Source organism: Pseudorasbora parva, chromosome 15 (genome assembly GCF_024679245.1).
Source record: "Pseudorasbora parva isolate DD20220531a chromosome 15, ASM2467924v1, whole genome shotgun sequence".
Lineage (NCBI taxonomy): Eukaryota > Metazoa > Chordata > Actinopteri > Cypriniformes > Gobionidae > Pseudorasbora > Pseudorasbora parva.
This window is the reverse complement of record NC_090186.1, coordinates 30400634-30407568: the sequence shown is the minus strand read 5'-3', so window position 1 is coordinate 30407568 and position 6935 is coordinate 30400634. Positions and strand designations below refer to the sequence as shown.

General features: G+C 38.7%; 1 long non-coding RNA gene across 1 annotated transcript; it reads right to left on the bottom strand.

The window, feature by feature from the left end:
• Positions 1-1986: 1986 nt before the first annotated feature.
• On the bottom strand, positions 1987-5962 carry LOC137041938 (uncharacterized). Its single transcript, XR_010898185.1, has 4 exons — positions 5645-5962; positions 4021-4172; positions 3821-3910; positions 1987-3270 (listed from the first exon to the last, which is right to left on the bottom strand). It is a non-coding gene; the product is annotated as an uncharacterized lncRNA (long non-coding RNA).
• Between the last annotated feature and the right edge of the window lie 973 nt (positions 5963-6935).

The window sequence follows — 6935 nt, the reverse complement described above, 5'->3', positions numbered from 1 at the left end:
CCTCACTTTTTCTCAGCCTGTGTTTTCAGTGTGGACAGAGGTCAGACTAATTCATGTTTTTATAAATTAAAGTTTCATTATTCATTCATTGGTTTTGAAATGTCCATACGTCTGCTTGCTGTGCTGAGACAGCTTTTAAATGTGTCAGTGTAATGCGTTTTCTCAATATAGTTTAGACTGGTGACTTCATATTTTGGAAATTGTGGCTTTTAATGTTTACAAATATGCTCTTTCCCTCAAATCTCCCTCTCTAGATGTGTTACTGAGCAGTCTTTTTATCATTTCCCTGGCCAAATTGACTCACCGGGGCAAAATAGTGCAGAATGTTGTTTGATGCTGGGAGCAGTCAGAGTCATGCCGAATGATGGGATTATTGCACTCGTGGATATTCCTGATTCCTGTGGAAAAAGTGAAGGTTGGCAGTTCTGTATGCAAATTCGTTCCAGCAGGGGAGAGGTTGATGATTCAGCGCCAGACGGTCGTAGCTATAGCGACCCAGACACTCTCTACATCTTGCCCATCGGAAGCAGCGACACACAATGAGGGACCCTCAGTGACAGGTTGCTAATGGAAACAGTGACATGGACACCTTCCAGCCTTCCACACACACACACAGCAGCCTAATACACACGCATATACAATTACACGTTGATTAGTCCCGGGCGGCTCATTTACCCGAATACACAATTACTCAAGGTCAGGGCAGATAAGGCCCTCTCCTTTAATTTTCTCTCACTTCCTGATACTTCCATCACAGAAAAAAAAGTCCTCTTTTTGCTCTTTGTTTGACTTTATTTCACTCCTGGCCTCAACTCCACTATGATATAAGACATTTGCACTATACTATATAATTCAATGAGGCTAACATGATTTACAATGTTTTCATATTTCCACAGATGGTTTTCTCCTGGTGTATCTTAATTCTTCGTAATCCATTTCGTCTCCAAATGTATCCCTGCATTCTGTGAGGATGGCAGTGAGTCATGTGCGATCTAAGCATACAAACAAGTGCTCTCTCTCTCTCTCTCTCTCTCTCTCTCTCTCTCTCTCTCTCTCTCTCTCTCTCTCTCTCTCTCTCTCTATCATCATCATCATCCTCATCCTCTATCCATAATCCATCCATATATATATAAAATTCATGTGAAAAAGAATTTGGGACATCCAATTGAATCGTTTTCAGTATCAGGACATAATAAAAGTCAACTTGTCCTTGGCAGGTCTCAAAATTTGGAAAATAAAATAATCCTCGGATGAACAATTACACTACATATCCATGTCATTATTTATTTAGCAAAAATGGAAAAGCCATGGGTGACAAACGAGGTATGCCCTATGATTCAATTGCTTGTAGATCCACTTTTGGCAGCAATAAAAATGATAAAGAAACTTTGTTCTGGAGGAATTTTGGCCCTCTCTTCTTTACAACATTGCATCAGTTTACTGAGGTTTGTGGGCATTTGTTTATACACAGCTCTTGCCATAGCATTTCAGTTAAGATGACGTCTGGACTTTGACTGGACCATTCCAACACCTTCATTCTTTTCTTTTTCAGCCATTCTGGTGTAAATTTGCTGGTGTGCTTGGTATCATTGTACAGTTGCATGACCTAGTTTCTAGCCAATATTTAACTACCGGATGGCCTCACATTTGACTCTAGAATACTTTGGTATACAGAGGCGTTCATGGTCGATTCAGTGGCTACAAAACAAGCCCAAAATCATCACCATTCCACCAGCATGATTGATTTTTACACTGAAAAAATAAAACCCTTGGATCAACTTAAAAAAATTGAAGTAATCGATCACACGAAATATTTTACATTGACTCAAGTAAATAATTTAATTTAGTTTAATTTGAAAAGTTTAAATCCATGCAACCACTTTTTAAAGGTTGATCAAACTAATTATTTTAGATTGGAACAAACTAATTATTTTAAATTGGATCAAACTAACAAATCATTATTTTATGTTGGGATAAACTAATTATTTAAATTAAAACAAAGTAATATTTATAGGCCAAAGTAAATTAATTATTTTAGGTTGTCTCAAATTAAGATGTCATTATTTAAAATGTATAATCAAAAAAAAAAAAAGCTTTTAAAACATTTTGATCAATGACTATCATAACACTTTCCTTTAGAACACATTTATATTTATTGTTCAATGAACATGTTCACATGTATGAAGAACAGTCTGCTCCACACAAAAATACAAATTTGTTACAAATAATCAAATCACCACTTGATGACATCACATTAGTAGTAATATTAAATTAGGAATGTTTGTCCTGACAACACAGTTCACCATAAAACATCCTAAAATACAATTAAAATATTAAGATACAAATGTATTTCATGTCCATAAATGTATATGATGATGAACAGTCTCTTTCAGCTGAACACCAGAGACAAATCCCGGAACTGCTCCTCAGACAGTGAACAGTGAACACTGCATCAGTTTCTGATACAGAGCTGTAAGCTCTACATTTAAAGGGTTAGTTTACCCAAAAATAAAAATTCTGTCATTAATCACTTATCCTCATGTTGTTCGACACTCGTGAGACCTCTGTTCATCTTCGGAACACAATTGAAGATATTTTAGTTGAAATCCGATGGCTCAGACAGGCCTTTAATGACACCAATGTCATTTCTCTCTCTTAAGACCCATAAAGAGTTCTGATTGGGCCAGCGCTTCCCGTGATGTGATTGGACAGCAGCTTAGCGCACTTTGCCCGGAAAGGTCCCGCCTCTTACCATAACGGGGCGATGCAAGCGCTGAATGCGCGCTCTTCTCCACGTAGGAGAGCAACGAGACCACGCCCCCTATTTTGTGTGTTCTTGTGGGCGGAGGGTTAGTCAACAAACGGTTCTAGTGACGTCATTACAGCAGGAAGTGCAGCGGTGTAGTCCAAACCGGCCGTTCGCTGTAGGCTTTGAAAGGGAACTTCTGTTAAATAAAATATCTCGCTTGGCATTGAACTTTGAGCTTTATAATTTTACAGGTATTATTTATGCTCTAACAGCAACATTTCACACTAACTAAAGTTTGAAAGATAGAATTGCATAGAACGGGACCTTTAATGACAGAATATTCGTTTTTGGGCGAACTAAACCTTTAAATATAACCTATTTGTATGCAATATAGCAAGCAGGTTCCGGACCTCTGATCCTTCAATGACAATTTTAATGTCTTTTGGTGGATGAAGAGGATCCTCTTTCCCAGTGATAAAGATCGCCATGGTTGTTTGCTCCAGTTCTTCAATCTCATTTTCCTGCATAAAAAAGAAAGAGAAAATAAGTACATTATAGTTTCAGAACTCTCCCATTTTCAGCTCTTACACACTCTAAACTGAACTTGAATAGGCGCGTGACGAGTGAGAGCAAAGCGAGGCCGGTAAGTAATTGGATGATCAGTGCCAACTGCACGTCACACTGGTCTCAGAGCTTTCACAGAGGAGTGAAGGGAGAATAAAAGGAGGAGCGACGACAGTGAAGGAAGAGAGAGGACCAGGCATGGATTTTACATTGCATATAGGTGTTAAGTCATTTGCAAATGGATTCCTTTGGACACACTTATTTTGACAGTGTTCCAGGGAAGACAAGGAAAAAAAAGATTGTTTTGGTACGTCTGGACATGGTCTAAGTGTTCACAGCTCAAAATTCAGCATCAAAGATTTCTCATAAATAGTGTTAAAATCTCATCTTGTGAGCTGAGTTTCTCATCACACCCCTATTTATTAAAAGTGGCTAGGAAAACCTAGACTATGACCATGTTAGTCTGTAGGTGTTATTTGTGTGAGCAAGTGAGAGAGATGCCCTTACCTGGTATTCTTTGAAAAGGTGCGCAAAAGGTTCGCCGAGGTAGATCAGAGATTTGAGGATGCATTCTCTTCTGATGGTGATGTCTGCAGTCTGAGTAAGAACAATAACTATGAATTAAAATTAAACAATTACAAAAAAAAAAAAAAAAAAAAAAACACTATTCAGCCATGGATCCCAATGATTATCAAATTCATAGATACCTCATCTAAAACCTGCAATGTCCTGGTGGACTCCTCCCTTGCTCCTGATGACCTCCAACAGTTTGGTGGAGTGCTTGTCCAACTGCACCAAGAACTTGTAATCCAACTTGTCACCAAAGGAACTGTTGTAATTCGCATGAACTTAAATTGATCTTAAAAGTAGAGCATACAGAAATAAGTTTAGAAGATGGTGAACACAAAACAGAATCCCCAGCACAACCGTACTAAATTACAACAACAACAACTCATTAGTGAATCAACAGTTAGGTCTAAAAATGTGGAATGCCAGGGTATGGCAAATGCCATACGTAAACGAGTAGTCGTGTGCCCAGTCTATTCTCTGCTATATGCCGACCTAAAACATTCACTTTCATAAAATCATCATCAAAGCAGTCCATATGTAACATCAGTTAGTTAATTCGAATCTCGAAGCATCGAAAATACATTTTGGTCCAAGTATCACAAAAACTATGACTTTCAATCTACGACGTGTTCCTCAAAAAAAGATTAAAATGGTTCATGAATCAGTGAATTAATCAATGATTCGGATCGCCAATGTCACGTGATTTCAGCAGTTCGGATCGCGTGTCGAACTCCCAAACTGCTGAAATCACGTGACATTGGCGATCCGAATCATCGATCAATTCACTGATTCACGAACCGTTTTAATCTTTTTTTAGAAACACGAAAGAGAAGACAATGCTGAATAAAGTCTTTTTGATATTTTTGGACCAAAATGTATTTTCGATGCTTCAAGAGAATCTAATCAACCAACTGATGTCACATATGGACTACTTTGATTATGTTTTTATTAGCTTTCTGGAAATGGACAGTAAAGTGGGCATTGACTGCATATGCTCTGGGACTAAAATATAAAATATCTTAAACTGTGTGTGAAGATGGAGGTCTTAAAAGTAAGGAACGACATTAGGGTGAGGAGTTAATGACATTAATTTCATTTTTGGGTGAACTAACCCTTTAAGAGCTGGAATAGAGTGTGGCCCCTTTAAGAGCTGCGAGTTTCACTATTGAACTGCCGGTATTTTGTGTGTGTGTGGAACTGTGCCGCGATTCACGCAAACTGCGAGAAACACAGACTCGGGAGCACTCTTTTTCAGAAAAGTAACCTGCTTATTCGTTTTAGCCGATTGTAATGTATTTAGTTCAATACTGTAAGCAGTGATGGTGTTAATGATTTACCTCAGATATATGAGCAGGCGCTTCAGCGCGCTCGGACTGCAGAGAATGTGCTCAGCGAAAAAACACACTTTTCTTTTGAACTGGAGTCTAATAAAAGTAAAGCAGAAAATATTGTAGCTTATATAGGCTATAACTGCACTTGTTTTGAGAAATGTTATTGTTAACTCTTTCCCTTGACACGGTCAATGCCCCCACAAAATGAATTTAGATAGTTTGCATGCATTTAGGTTATTACTCACCCGCCCAATGAGGGGCTAAAATAACCGAACGTTATAGTTTGAATGAAGATTACGAACATTTCGAGTGCTATCTTAAAAGTTAATTTACACGCTATCAAGCGTTAGCGCTGAAATTACGGCCAGACTCAAGTCCCGTCAGATATACTTGAGGTAAAAACGTTAACGGTAGACAAAGTTTCTCTTACCTTATCAATGTTCCTCGTAGTTCTGTCTCGGAGCCTGGCTGGATGGGTCTGACGTCCGTTGAAATGTAACGTTACCGTCACGGCCACCGCTCAAGTTCGTGCTGTGTTCTTCTTCTCAGACAGTTCTCAGACTTTGTTTTTTTTTTTTTGAACCACAGAGAGCGGGATCTGCAAGTCAACAATGCGCATGTGCAAATCCTGCTTAATCTAAAAAAAATGCTCTGATCAAATTAATAAATTCAGTTTAATGTCCCGCTGCCCATTTAGATTCTATCAATGTAAAAAAATGGATTGAACCATAAATCTAAGCTAAAATGTTTACTTGACATGAAAAAATTAAAAAAAATAAGCTATTTCAATGAGAAAATACACATTAAACGAACAACACTAAAGTTATACTTTTTTCAGTGTAGTATGAGGTATTTGTGCTGATGTGCTCTTTTGGTTTTTACCAAACGTGGCCCTGTGAATTATGATCAAACAGCTCTACTTTGGTCTCATCTTCCAGAGGAGATTGTTCTAGAAGTCTTATGGTTTGTTCAGATGCAACTTTGCAAACCTAAGCTATCCTGCCATGTTCTTTTAAGAGAGAAGATGCTTCCACCTGGCAGCCCTTCCAAACCTGCCATACTTGTCTGGTCTTTTTCTAATTGTACTGTCATGAACTTTAACATTTCTCTTGATAACAGAGGCCTGTAGAGTCTGAGGTGTAGTTCTTGCGTTGTCTGCAGTTTCTCTGATCTTGGGGTGAATTTGCTGGGACGTCCACTCATGGGAAGACTGGTGTCTTTTTTGATTGTCTTCCTCCCTGCAGAATAATGGACCTCAAATAGTTTGGAAATAGCCCTGTAACCCTTCTTAGATTGATGGCAGCAACAATTGCTTCTCTAAGACAATTGCTGATGTCTTTCCTCCTTGGCAATGCTTTAACACATAGCCTACCTAAATCCTCCAGACCAGCAAACTGCCAAAACTTCTGCTTTTAAAGAGGTGATCACACTAAATCAAAGACATTTCATTGGCAGCTACTTACCCTCTTAATTCCTTTGGAAACAGAGTTTGTGTGTGTGTGTGAACCAAAATCATGCAAGATATAAGCAAGATGGTTTGTGGCTTATCCATTTTGGCCTAGTTATTGCTAAATAAATAATAACACAGTGTGATGCGTGCGTGTGTGCGTTCGTGTGTGCGTGCGTGTGTGTGTGTGTGAGAGAGAGAGAGAGAGAGAGAGAGAGAGAGAGAGAGAGAGAGAGAGAGAGAGAGAGAGGGGGAGAGGGAGAGAGAGAACAAT